The following is a 15,359-nucleotide window of genomic DNA, read 5'->3' as shown; positions in this document are numbered from 1 at the left end:
CTGGAATAGTTTGCTGAAATTGTTGGTGCATATAACAGGTAACAATATGAAAAGAATTCAGCAAGAAGTTTGAGGAGAGGGAGATTCCTATGTTGGGAATTGGCATTGTAAATAAAAAAAGGCATAATATTTTATTCTCCTTGAAAGAAAGGAGAAAGTCTGAAACGATAAGAAAGAGATTAGTAATCAAGGCGATGGTTTTAAGCGATTGCAAATTCATAAAAATCTAATAGATTTAATCTGAATGCGCAGTTTGTTTTAACCTCAATCACGTGATATCACATTTTCGGAAAGAAATTTTTATATAATAAAAATATACAATATTTTGCTAATCTTTCTTTTGTTGATAAGTTTGATTGCTAACGTTTTCGAGTTCGAGCAGCTCTGGAAGTCCTTACCTGATTATAACAGCTGATAGTAGGTGATTCTCCAGGATTTTTAGGAGGAAAAGGAGAGGGATAATAATATATAAAGGCAGTAATGTACAAAAAATATACATTTAGCTTAAAGCATAGGAATTCATTCTACTTTTAGAACATTTTTAACGAATATTTTTGCAATGGTGCAGTAAAGCGCTCGTAAATTTGTTGCTCTTATTCAGTGTTGTTACAGTACTTGAACTTGCAGGAAACTGTTACACGAAGCGCAGTCTGGCATTTTTCCAGCGAAAGTGTCGAATATCTGATATGTCGCGTAATATTATTCCTTTGGAGAACTAGAAATCATTGAAAATGCAATAATTTCTTTCAGCCCGTATTCAGATTTAAAAATGGATTGTTTAAAAATGGATTGGATGGTTGTCGGACACTGTTTGAAACTAAAATAATACATAGAGTGTACAAAAGTTAATAATGCAAAAGTAAAAATCAGTTATTATCAATTAAAATACGTTACAGCTTTCTTTAACATCAGCTTAACTGATAAAGCTATTGGTACAGTTTTCTGATATTGATAGACTGCCTGGGCAATTGGAAAGCCCTTGTGTATTTTAACTGTATATAAGGAAATATTTACCTTTATATTATTAACTTTTGCATTGTATACGCGTAGTTTTAGCCATCTATATATTAATTTTTATTTAATTTCTTTGTCAGTCTCTCTCTCTCTCTCTCTCTCTCTCTCTCACTCAGTAGCTGCCTATGTGTTTTTTCAAGTCTAACTGCTGTCGATTCCACGACAGTCTTCCACGCCTAGCTTCAGAGGACTGTTCTATCGGACTAATTTCATCCGAATGCACAATAAGTTTCTTTTAATTTATCAAGGAACAACTCGTACTGAGGATTCAGTCACGCAGGTGTACCTGCATTTATCGATTCATAATCGTATCATTTCTTAAACATCGTGTCACACATTAATCCAAACCGGAAATTAAATACAGACGGTTTCAAGGACCCTACTCTGTGAGTAGAGTTTTCAATGAAACTACGTGCAGCAAGTTCAAGGCAAGCAATGAAAGGTAACCTTAAGGAAGTTGCGTACAAGTATTACTTTGAGGAAACTACAGTAGGTTTCATTTTTTTTTTAACTTCAAGGACACGTGTGTGACTCATCAAAATTCCCCAAATGGATTTGATGAAGTATTAATTCAATCAACACAGTTGCCATTATCTAATGAAAAAGGATATACGAGGTCATTTTGAATCGCCTGGTATACAGGGTAATTCCAAATGACATTTCAAATAAAATAAAGTATTATATTTTATTTATTTATTTATTTCATTTTTAATAAATTTATTGGTCCTCTTAATGGATGGATGGTGACTTGGTCTTTTATATACAGTATCTCCAAAGATAGAAATTTCGGGTAGGGGTTGTAGCGGAAATCGTTGGATTGTGTAAATGTTGCTGAAACATTTTCCGTGCCCGCAAGCAGACATTACACTAATTAACCCAAATCCTGCCAAAGTAGGTTCTATAACAGGACAGCATTCCACAACAGAATTATGAGTGCTGCAGCAATGGCGCGTCGAGAGAATTTTACAGGACTACAGTAGGTTTTACATAGGTCAAAATATTTCAAAGTATATTTTATTTACAGAAAATTAAACAAAAAAAAAAAAAAAAAAAAACAAGGCACTCGTGGACTCTTTGTAAAAGTTAATTTTCTCTAGTATTTCCAGTGCTCATTTAAGCGACTGAATGCTGTTATATTCGCTACATTCGTGTTTTATTTAAATTATTTCGTCATATGTTACCTGGGAGAAAACAATAAAATTATTTATTTCAATATGGCTACACTGCAACATTCTACTAGTGGTTGGAACACTGATTTTTGAGCAATGAAAGGAAGTCCACCGCAGCGGATACTCAAAAAACATTAAAAGTCCGTCATGTTAATACATATTAAACATTTTATATTATTTTAATTATTTGCTATGGCGGGCCTTTAATATTTTTTCAAATTTCCGCCGCGGCGGACCTTGATTCACTCCCTAAAAATAAAATATACAAATGCAGTGTTATCATTAGAATAAAATTCTACGTTACAAATAGTAAACTGAAAATAATATTCACAAGATTCAATATCAAAATTCATTTTTCATCGGTGTCTCGATGTGTGAATAAGAGACTGTCGAATAAAGGTGAGTTGCCCTCCTAACGCAGTTGAAGATCACCCCGTATATTTTGCTGACGCCGCCATGTTTGCAATGATGTAATTTAATAATGTCCGCGATGGGCCGTCTAATGCAAACTGGAGTGAACTTAGTTCGCCAATAGTCAACCACCTTTAGTTGGCGCCATGATAGAAACCAGCCACTCGCTGACGAGTGCGGGTTAGCTACTGCTTGCACTTTCTAAAATCTAAAGAGCGTCAGTAGGTCGTCATCAGTCCGTGCTAAATCCGTACCCATGGAGAAAAAACGTAAATATTCAGAAGACTAGCTAAAATTTGGCTTTGCCACCTTCATCAGCAATGGCATAGAGACGCCACAATGCGTTTTGTGCAATGTCATTCTCAATGCTGAATCTATGAAACCTTCAAAACTGAAACGTCACTTAAAGACAAAGCATTCAAACACACTAAAAAGGATTTGGAGTTCTTTCGACGCCATGAAACTGGTCTCAGATGCCAGAGACTTGATCCTGCAGGAAGTTTTCAGGAACAGAGCACAGCAACAGTGCAAGCATCATATGAACTCGCATTGGAAATTGCCAAATAAAAAAAAAAAAAAAAAAAATCCTTACACGATTGGAGAAACGGTCATCAAACCCTGTATGTTGAAGATGGCGAAGTTAATTCTCGGGGAAGCCAGCGAGATAAAGATGAGACAAATATCTCTAATATCAGTATTCAGAGGCACATTTCAGATATGTCCGTAGACGTGAAAGAGCAGGTTTTGAATGAAATTAAACTCTAATGTTTTCTTTTCAAGTTGATGAATCAACGGACGTAAGTTCATGTTCTCAGTTGCTTGTTTTCGTGAAATATATTCATTCAGATGACATCAAAGAAAAGTTCCTGTTTTGTAGTGCACTTGAAACTACTACAAAAGGTGAAGATATTATGGAGAAGATAAATACCTTTTTATTGAAATTGGAGGACTACAGTGGAAAAACGTTTGTACAGATGGAGCACCAGCTATGTTAGGATTAGAGTCGGGCTTTCAGACAAAAGTGAAATAACTTGCTCCCCAAGCAAAGGGCGTTCACTGCATGATTCACCGATATGCTCTTGCCAGTAAGACTTTTCCAGCTCCTCTGCAAGAGGTAATTGATTCTCTGATCAAAATTGTGAATTACATCAAATATGGAGCCCTCAACACCCGCCTGTTTAAAGAACTCTGTAAAGACATGAATTCTGATTACGAGGTTCTTCTTTTCTACACTGCTGTACGTTGGTTGTCGAAAGGAAATGTTGTCAATCATATCTTTGAGTTGAAAGATGAAATCAATTTGTTCCTGGAAGTGCAAGGGAAATATAACCTTGTGACTTACTTTAATGATGAAGCTTGGAAGAAAAGAGTTGCTTACTTAGCAAACATTTTAGACCAGCTAAATAAGCTGAACCTGAAACTTCGGGGAAAGGAAACACACATTATCCAATTTCAAAACAATCTTCAGGCATTTGTATCAAAGCTGCGAAACTAGCGTCGGAAAGTAAATCTTGGAAACATTGCCATGTTTGAAAAACTCTGCAGTGTGGTAGAGGAATCTGAAGGAGGAGATTACTGGGCACCTTGAATCCCTTGAAGAGGAATTTCAGCGGTACTTCCCTGAGCTTACAGAAGAAGAAGCTACACTGGTACGAAACCCATTCTCTGCTTCCCAGAATGTAGCCAGCATTCCCGATGAAGTACAGGATGAATTCTTGAATCTGCGGAACGATTCCTTGACACGTAATTTGTTTTATGAAAAATTGCTGACTCAGTTCTGGTGTTGCTATGTTATTAGTCATATCCAAATGTCACCATGCTTGCCTCTCGAGTTTTACTTCCATTTGCCTCTACATATCTCTGCGAGAGTGGATTTTCAACGCTTCTTCATATCAAAATAAAGAAAAGAAACAGACTGAATGGTGAGGATGACATAAGGTTGGCTCTAACAAACACTCAGCCGCGAATTTTTAAGCTGGTTTCCCAGATGCAAGTACAACCATCGTATTAAATATTAGGTTAATTAAATATTAGATTAGAATTATATTCTGAAAAATATATATTTAATGTTTTCTTTACCCTATAAAAAATGCCTTTTTTTATGCAAATGTGGCGGGGGTTGCTTGGCTATTATAAAAGGAGGCCGCGACTCGAAAAAGGTTGGGAAACACTGGTCTAAATGAATGAATAAATCGACGGGCGATCACGAAATCAATGGACGCATTTTTAAGAAAATATAAAACGCAAACTACTAGTGAAAATTCTAAGAAACGATGAAAAACGTGTTTTGAAAATTTCGCGGAATTTTTAATACTAGATGCTCCAAGATTTGACGCAGCCACATTTTTATTTTATAATTGATAAATAAGATCTCTTTTATTATTATTTAAAAAAAAAAATATATATATATATATATATATATATATATATATATATATATATATATAGGTACATATATCTGACACAAATTTGACAACACACCCAAAGAAGGAAGATTTAAAAAAATAATATTGCACACACACACTAAAAGGACAGGATTCATGGGATACCTGGTTTCTGGGCAACGTGACGCTGTCACCCCTCTCGTTAGTGGACGAACCCACCGCTGGTAGGTATATAGATACACTGCATTCATGTAGACGATAATTCGATGTCAGTATGGATAAAAGTCGACAGTTAACAGACTTCGAAAGAGGAATGATAGTGGCTGCTCGGCGCATGGGTCACACTATCGCAGAGGTGATACAGAAATTGCACCCTCCCCGTTCGACAATATCAGGAGTGCATCGGGAATATGCCATTTCCAAAATAACCTCTGATTGTGGACAGAGAAAAGTGGTGGATGAATGGCCGTCGACGTCTGTCCCGCATTGTTTCAGCCACCAGGAGAGCAACAGTGGCACAAATCACCGCCGACTTCAACGAGGGTGGTGCCAGAAACGTCTCCATCAAGACCATCAGGCGATCATTAGCCGCAATACATTATGGGAAGCCGACCCACCAGAGTCCCATTGCTAACACCACTACACAGGAATCTACTCTTCAACTGGGCGAAAGAGCATCGGCACTGAACCCTGGATGACTGGAGACGAGTGTCTCGGTCCGATGAGTCCCATTTCCAGTTATTTTGATCTGACAGGAGAGTGCGTAACTAGCGGAAACCGCACGAAGCTATGCACCCGTCATGTCAACAAGGAACTGTTGAGGCAGGTGGACGGTCGGTAATGGCCTGGGGAGTGTTTACTGGTTAGACTGGTGCGTGTTTATCCTTCATCCCTTCATGGTTGTCGTGTACCCACAGGGCAATAGACTCTTCTACCAGAACAATGCACCTCCCCACAGAGCCGTGGTGACTAGAGCATGGTTCGAAGAGCATTCCACATATTTTACCACCATGGAATGGCCTTCCCGTTCACGAACCCTGTGGAACATCTTTGGGATGTTGTGGAAAGGTCGTTTCGAGCTTTGGATCCTCCACCCAGAAATGCGATGGAATTGTGGACAGTGGTGCAGCAAGCATGGATGGAAATACCTGTGGAACGCTTTCGTGAACTAGTCAACTCAATGCCTCGCCGTGTGACTGCTCTTATCCGCGCGAAATTGGGCCTACCCGTTACTAGGTAGGTATCCCATGATTTCTGTTCAATCAGTGAATATATTGCATTTCTTGACTTGGCAACTGTTGTGTTTCATTAATTCCCAGGGATTTTTCACCCATTCGCACACTTGTGTGCGAATGAGTGAAAAATTGTTGGTCGTTTTATTCAACATGTTTGTATAAAATATAACCGAATGGTGCCTCCATCCATTTGAACCATTTTTCTTTCATGGATGTTTTAAACGGTTTATTAATTGAGATGCCTAGTGGCCGCAGTTATCTAAGGCCTGCTGGAATTACTGCTAACTCCGTGATTAATTCAGCACCTGTCCTTTTTTGTTGCCTCCTTTGTGTGAGATCTGAAGTGGTTACACTAAAAGAGCTAGCTTTTTTAGAAGGCTACTGGACTTTCTGACCACATTTCCTCTAGCCACGGCTGGCTAGTGATGAAAACAGTAGTATTAATCTAGTATACCTACAGACAATAAAACGCAGAGGGGTTTTAGGCAAAATTTTTCACAAGAAAAGTGCCTCCTATGGTCCGAAAAACACGGTAACATTTCTCAAGAAAGTCCAATCTTTGGTTTCTTGTATTACAGATCCATAATTATAGATTTATAACAGTGCGATATGAAGATGAAAAAGTCGATTTTCTCTTCCAGTTCTTCAACTGATTCATTGTCAATTTTATTGTAACAGTTTATACAAAATGTCCATAATTTTGATCATATCGGAATTAGGCATTCGGAAGCTTTATTACAATGTAAGCCAAAAATCAGTATTATAAGAGCAAGAAATGCTAATTTTGAGTGTTGTTTAATTTAACAAATTTGAAAGAAGCGTCATAGGACGTTTTATTGATTTTTATCTGTACAGAAAGCAAATTTCAAAGAGAAATTTAATCATGGCAGAACACAAAATAGAACATTTTCCGAAACGGAATGCTTGTCAGGATGATACGCACAGAGGAGGCAGTTAACAAGTATATATGGAATTAATGATGTATATTACGAACCGAGAGGTCTCCGTAGCCGAGTGGTCACAGCAGGAATGCAGTAGCACAGGCTCTTTGAATAGACCGGCGTTCAAGCCCCTGACTGCTAAATACGGTTAATTTGCCAACCGCACTGGACCAGCGTGGCAGATTATGGTCCATTTCCCTCAACATGAATTTCCCTCATCCTGCACTTGATTGAGAATGACTGCAGTTTACCTTTTTTTTTATGACGAACCGGCACGGCGTTCCGGCATCTATTCCGAGTTTCCTTTGCCAGTTGAACACCCAAACTCGTGCGTAAGAATTTGCCTGTGCAACCATATTTCCAGGTTATGAACGATTTATTTTTAAATGATGATTGCGATAATATGATATTTCGGTTTGCACTTCTTAGAGGATTATTAGTCGAGCTAGGGTGAAAAAAAAAAAAAAAAAAAATGGCGTGTGTACCCTGTACGCACGAAAGATGTTTTATGTGTAAACATCTTTGATGACCTACTAAATTTCGAATGGCTAGAACCGAAATCATGAACGATGTAATTTATGCTCACGCCCGCTACTTTACCGAATCAATGTTTGGAAGAGGTTAGGCCAATAGCCTAATTACCCATTTTTCGAATAGTATGATTGTAATAATACAAGTATTTGTATTGTCACAATCATACTATTATGTTACTCTGTCATGCTTTGTCGCAAATTACACATGCAGCGCTGCGAGATCTGCAAGAAACGACAGCATCCACGCATAATACGCTATCGAACCTATGACTTGGCTTAGGATCTCAACGAGTACAAGCGCGAGTTGGCAACGCTACACATTCCGTTTCGCAAAGAGGAAACAGAGATACTGTCACAGATGAAATATGTCAAGATCTACGACAACAATGAAGAGCTCATACGAGATCGTAAATTGTATGACTAGGACTTGGACATTCGCAAATCGATTGAAATATGTAAGACGATTTTCAAGACAACGACGACGTTGACCCTGACGAAGCATGCGGTAATGACCTGCATAGCCTTGTAACGCGACTGAGAGAAGAAGGCCCTTTCGAAACTTTTACAATTATCTAAACAGCGAGATGAATGAGGATCTAAAGCTAGCCACGCTCAATCGACTCAACGAAATTGCAAAGAAACGCGAAAACTTGATGAGCAACGAGGACTTCTGCAACTTAATGAGAATGGCCAATGACAAGCAAACGATTCTACTCATACATGTAATTTGGAGTCTATTATCTCCCAATCGCGAACCGATTCAAAATATTCTTGACCGGTCTAACTGGTTGCGGAAAAACGTTTATGATTCGCATCTTGATGAAAATGTACAACCGCTTCAGTAATAGGGACTGGTACTGTAACGTCTACATTACATGCGCTTCAACTGGTAAGGCTGTAGCGCATGTAATGTAATGAATGATCTTGGATGTGCTCAGAGCTGGTTTAAGTCAGCTCCGAGCACATTCAAGATCACCTCCCATGATCCTTTACGTGATCTCTCCTGACGCCGTGTTTCATTGTTATGAAACGGTAATGACGTCATTTCCGCGTCGCAAAATCGTGGCAAATTGATTTTACTACCGTCCGAAATTTAGTAAGTGCCGCCAAAGATGTTTACACATAAAAAAAAGAAGAAGAAAAATATCTAGAAACTACTGTACTAATTTTGGGGATAAAATAGACCATAGTGACTGTGCTAGACGATGCATTATTTCTAACAAGTTATTTGTTGAAATCAATATCGAACTCCTTTCTTGTTGAATATTTAATCGGATAAAAATTTAAAATAGATACAGCTATGCGCATCGCTTTTAATCTGTCAAAATGTTGGGTATGAAAATCAGCCCTTACTACCACTCAGATTTCAGTTTTAAAAATATAGAAAGAAATTGATTATTCTGTTAGGAATCTGATATTTCAGTAGTACTGGTTAGAAAAGAATGCAGTTCAAGGAGCGACGTGGTCATCGTTCCTTCAAAATATCATCAGATGTTAACTTTCTTATCTCTGTCCCAACGAAATGAAATGGCTTCTTGAGTTTCGCATCAGCAATTAAAATTCTGATAGGCATAAAAATGCTACTGTCTTGTTTGAAATATTTGCTCGGTTTGCAAAATTACACGTACCACGCCGGGTGCTGGTTAACAGCGCCTGTTTTAAGATTGTCATCATCACGCTTCTCGTGGAAATTTTTTTTAACCATTGGAAACTCCTTAGCCGTTTTTTAAAATTCACATACCCATAAGTTCGTAACCATTCAGAATCGGACACATGTTTGTATGACTTCCCCCCGACCCTTATCACTGAAGTGCTGTGCTTAGGAAAAACTTGCGATTTTTTTTAAGGCTTTCTTGAATAAGAAAGTAAAAATAAGTAAATAAACTTTCTGATTTTATGATGTAATCATTTCAAATCTCTTGGCCAGAAGATAATACGTTCACGGTGAAATAATATTCGGGCATTCAAGTGATAATAAAATATTCATAATCACGACAGGATGGATATTTATAGCTATAAATATTCTATTGCCATTACTGAATATTTTCGTATAAATTCAGAGGATATTTAAAATATCAATGCAAACAGCTTTTATAGGTAAGAATTTCTGTTAAAAAAAAAATTAAATCTACTATCAGATATGCGGAAAAGGGGCCATATTTGACAAATTAGCCCGATTCTGTAAAGTTGTCTTTCATTCTGTCATTGGTGTAATTTTCATAGAAGAATAATACTCGTTAAGCAGCAAGTAAAAATATTGTAATTTTTATAATTTTTACCGATGTAATCAAATCCTGTGTCCGTTTTTTTTTTTTTTTTTTTCAACAATTCTAAGTGGACGGACATTATTGTTGTTGCATTGTGCGCAAAGCAAGGTGTCGATGTGGTTGGCGCACATGTTGTTGAGTTCCGAGGTTCGGTCAAATGAGACCGAGACCGTGTAGAACTTTCAAAAGGAGGACGGCGATAAAGATTTTGATAGCTTGTGATGACCGCAAGAGAGGTCAAGTGATAGCACCTGACCTTGTTTCTAGAGAATTTCAGTTGTTTTCAAGAATGCAAGATCTGCTGAGGTTACGTCATTTTCCGAATGGATGTTTATTGGTTTTTTTCCGGTGATATAAACAGATCCCTCGTCTTCACATATTGCTGTAGTGTAACTGGGTGTGACGAGGCGGAAATGGAGTCGTTTTTTTTTAATTATCCGGTGTGAAAATTGTCAAAATATATGGCATCCACCTCTAGACAAAGACAGTGAGGATAAAATTGGCAACACAGGATGCTAAAATGAAATACACTCGCTCTTTCGCCAGAACTGTCGAGTGTTTTAGTGCCTAAATTAATACTTTATTCGAATGGGTTTTATTTTTGTTACAGCGTGAATATCGGAATCTAAGAAAGTATAAAATTTTCTATGCATTTTATGAAGTTATCGTACAGTAAAACCCGCTATTAATAAAGCTGATGCCCAAATGAGGGGGGACGATATCTCAAATGAACCCAATTTTTTTTTTTTTTTTTTTTTAAATCTCCCACGTGCAAATTATATGCAAGGCAGGCTTCGTATATATAGGCTATCTAAATGTCATTCAATCCCAAGCAGCTCTGGAGGGTTGCAGTGGTTATAACCACAATCCCCAAACAGAGGACTTGCTAAGGTGAGGGGGGCTGTGATTTAATTCCTCGCATTATTGAATCCTGTCAATGATAATACTAGGTATTTTTTGGGCTTTTTCACATTGCGGCCGAGTTAGTCATCCTCAGGCGAGAGCTCCATTCCTCTCCTGGAAATCGAGGTTTTCATACAGCAAACCGACCGAATAACACACTCTATTTAAGATATAATATACTAACGCCTCACAGCTTCAGCCAGGGTCGTGCAAATGGATGCATTAAATGTGCCGCACCAGGCCTCTAATCTAGCGGGGCCCCAATCGAGGGAGTCATCAAAGTTTCAGTATAAATAAACGAGGCCCCTTAACCAGGGTGGCCAACCGGGATTGTTCCGATTTGGAAATCCCGCTTCCCGATAATACCATCATTTGTCCAGATGAGAGGAAAAAACTGTTAATTTATTGATTTTACGTGTTTTTAATTAATTCTTATTTGAATCTAAAGGATCTGTTAAAAATTAATTCTAATAACAAGACAAAAATGAAAAAGGCTAAAGGAATTTTGTTCGTCACTGAGTAATGACGAAAATAAATGCGTATTGATAAAAAAGGGGTGCAATTTTTCTCAAAATTTCCGGAGGAAAATAATTTGTCTCAAATTGCAAGCTCCATATTAAGCATTCCACATTCAAATGCTTCATCAGAAAGAGTTTTCAGCTTAATGAAAACTGCTTGGCGGAAAGAAAGAAACCGTCTTTTATTAGAAAATGTAGAAGCCGAACTTATGGTTAAAGAAAACTATAACATGTCCTGTTCAGAATTGAAAACCTTTTTTAAAATCTTCGGAAGGAGAAGAAATTTTAAAACTAACGAAATCTAAAGAAAAATATATAAAGTAAAAGTAGTCTTCCTCGCTATTTTTAAAATAACTGTTATAAATAATAGTATAGTTTATATAGGACAAATACATATTAACAACAATCATATAACAAATAAATACTATGATTGATTGATAAAAAAAATGTATTTTAATTGTAAATTTTTTTTTTTTTTTACTTTTTTGAAGCAAAAAATGCTATACTACACATTTCGTTTCAAGTTGTCCACATTTTGAAAATTGTTTACCAATTTTTAAAATATGGCCCACCCTGCCCTTAACCCCGTTGGCATCCGAGTGGCCCAAGTACCTTTGCACGGCCCTGGCTTCATCACTTTGAATCCCAAAGAAATATAAGCACACGAGGGTATCACAACAACTTCGAAGGAGGTAGAGAGTTACTATGAAGAGACTTATTACGACAGGGGCATATGGATTTCACTAGTCTCAAGAGCAAGCATCAACGAAGTACAGCGGAGACATTTTATGAACTGATTAAAATATAAACTGTTCCAATAAAAAAAAAAAAATATAAAAGATAATAAATAATTATGAGAAAAGGACAACGCATGAGGCCTATATATAATATAGAATCTTCGTTCTAATTTCAATCAGTTAAATATATAACGATATGGGCAGTCTTTTCCATTAGGCATGTGCCTAGGACCTACAAAAAAATACGATTTTATTCCAAAAAATTTTATATTTAAATACAGAATTCTAAGATAAATTATTTCTTTGGCTTTTTCTAATGTAGGTCTACCGCAAAATCATTAACAACGCCATCAAAGTTCGTATTACGAGAAAGTTAAGGAAGTCGGTAAATAAGTATTGTATAAATAACTTCAAACCCAAATTTATAGAAAAGCTGTAGAATTTCTTTTAAAAACAATTAGATTCAATGCTGTGTTCTGGCAGTTGTAAGAAAAGAGATGTACATCATTGGTGTTAATATAGTCATGAATCAATTCAAGCAATGAACTTGTTCAATGCACCTTTCAGTCAAGAGTGATATTTATATAACTATTAAAATTGAAAAAACTAATATAAAAAATTTATTAAATTACATTTAATAGAATTTTTTAGATTAGTTTAAAATTAGATAAATGTGCGGAGTCTAAAAAAAATTAAATAATGAGTAGAGTAAAGGATGAAACCTATTATTCGCTTTGGGTAACTATTATACCTTTAATTAAACTTACCTAATAAATTCGCTTACTGTAAAACTAATTTTCTGAAGTACTTTCCAGCCGATGGACTTCTTGCTTCTGACACTGCTTTTGCCGGCTAACACGTGTACTGTAATTGGAACCAGTTACGACGTAAATAGGCGTAACATGAAGAAACAAAATGGACAAATCACGATAAGGCTCTAAATCACCTCATGGCTCCAGCTGTTTGTTTGGCGGCTCTCCAGAGCAACTCGTGGCTATGTTTCGACGGTGACGTAGATGAAAAAATCGAAAATATTCTTTATATCTTAAACATGGTTGCGGTGTAACTAAAGTTTATGACCAATTTATGTAGAAATTCAATGTTCTTTACAATAATAAATCCAGACGTATACGTATTAAGAACTTCACGAATATAAAGGGTTCGATGAATTATATCTTGAGAGATAAAGAACTAACAAGCTTCGGTCTTAAATACGAGAAATTAAAGTATTAAACTAGCAAGACTTACTTCCATTATGTAAACCATACACAATAAAACTCCAGGACTAACTTCACTTCCATTCACTTTAACTTCTTATTATACTGCATTAGCAAATAAATTGCGCCTCTGAATTCAAAATAACCACATCATTTCTTTTCAAGCAGATCGACAAAAAAATAATTGAAATATGACTTGGGAAAAGATGCGGGCATCTTTTCCCAAGTCATATTTTATTAAATGTCTACATCAAATCTTTTTTCCTTGTTGTCGTCCTATGCAGAGACAAGAGCCCTACGTTTGATTTCTGCGTTTACGTATAACTTAGTTAATAATGAACAGAGCCACTGAAATCCTCATGCCGTGGACTGATCTGTGTTTTAGAGGAATCTCTTGAGTCGACTTCGATCCAAAAAAAAAAAAAAAATCGTTCTTGATCCGGTAGGAGGCAGATGATGAAAAATCGAATTTATGAAAACCAAAGGATCTTAATAACAAAATTGGAGAAAAGATACAAATTGTGCAATTAGTAATAACTTACAGTGTTTTGTAGCTCTGTGGTACGAAACGATCCGGTTATTTAGGATATCCAAGAATTCTAGAGATTCGTAGGTATGGATATGGATTCTCTCAGCACCAGCAGTAGAGTAAATCAGTCCAGTGCATCACATGCATGCTTAGTCGAGTTAAGTTCATGAGAGCAAGAAATTTTACGAAGGTTGAATTGAAATGCACAAAGTTTCACCTTCTAGCGATATTTTGTCCGGAACCAGTATGAAACGTGAAGCGCGAATATTTTTAATTTCAGCCATTTCTTTAAAGAAGAAATTAATCATAAAAATTAACCAGATTAATCATAAAAACAAAAAACTCAGCTACCGCACGAAGAAGAGGAAAAGCAGCTCATAGACTAATGTGCTATTGCGGGTCATCATAAAAAAAGTAAACTGCATCCATGATCAATCCACTGCAGGATGGAAGCCTCCTCGACGAGTCATGTTGAGGGAAATGGACTGTAATTTGCCATGCTGGTCCAGTGCTGGTTGGCAGATCGACCGTATTTAGCAGTCAAGGGCTTGAACCCTGGTCTGCTCAAACGAGCGTGTGCTACTGTACCCCGCTCTTCAGAACTCCAAGAACACGAAAGTGATAGCTTCGATATTGTTCATCCTAGATTAGCTAGGATGAACAATATCGAAGTTTCTTCTCATTTCTGGGAACGTAATAATCACATAAATGAAAAGAAAGAATTATTGGATCAACTCTAGCAGCGATACAGTTATGGACAATAACCGAAGAGCTTCGATTAATTCAAAGTGAATAAATCTATTCACTTTCGAATATCTTCAAGAAAGTTTTTACCATGCGGCTGTTGCCCCACACAATGAAGCCACTAGTGATATATCGTTACTTATTAGTCACCAGTGACTGTCTTAAACCCTTCAACCTGTAGGTACGTATGCACATTTCTAAGTGCATACTTACAGTCACCGCGATATTAGTTTCTGTAAGCAAGGCTGTCTTTAAGTAGATCATGCTAGAATCAAGACGGCCTTGCCATAAACTGGCTTGATGGTCCTATCCTCTAACTCGTTCCTGATGTCATGCTATACATGAGGAGATGACGTGAATTTCCACTGAGTTCCAAAGCATTCTGGACACGACAAATTGTTCTGTTCATACTCTGATATCACCACGTAGATTAAAGGAGTTTACAGTAGAGACTTAACAACAATAATTATTAACTGTATTTCAAGGTCACATGGATATGAATCACGATCAGCTGGCACGTGCACGACTGTACTTTCGAGTGGACTGTTCGGCTATGTAAGCCCAAATGTATACCACATCCTGTATGAGATATTGTCTGTTGAGGTTTCACAACGTTTTATAGCCGAGAAAAGACTCCTACAGTTTCAGTTAGAAACTTCTGCTCTATATCTTTCAGTTCAAAATAAGTAGTTTCGTTTAAGGTACGGGAGTGTTTTTCCGTAATTATTACCTGCATGTCTTATAAATGCTTCCTTCA

General features: G+C 37.0%; 1 protein-coding gene across 2 annotated transcripts in view; it reads right to left on the bottom strand.

Moving 5' to 3' along the window:
• Window positions 1-15,359, bottom strand: part of LOC150085963 (phosphoserine phosphatase-like) — an 81,610-nt gene that overhangs the window by 50,223 nt on the left and 16,028 nt on the right. Inside the window, exon 1 of one of the 2 annotated variants that reach the window (XM_090374308.1) lies at window positions 12,880-12,938. The exons of the other annotated variant lie outside the window; for it this stretch is intronic. The gene's annotated coding sequence lies outside the window, so the exon portion shown is untranslated. Of the gene's footprint in view, window positions 1-12,879; window positions 12,939-15,359 lie in introns of those variants that run through there. 2 annotated transcript variants of the gene reach the window in all.

The sequence above is a fragment of the Mastigoproctus giganteus genome, chromosome 5, assembly GCF_048544385.1.
Source record: "Mastigoproctus giganteus isolate SK-2022 chromosome 5, ASM4854438v1, whole genome shotgun sequence".
Taxonomy (NCBI): domain Eukaryota; kingdom Metazoa; phylum Arthropoda; class Arachnida; order Uropygi; family Thelyphonidae; genus Mastigoproctus; species Mastigoproctus giganteus.
This window is presented reverse-complemented; position numbering and strand designations above follow the sequence as displayed.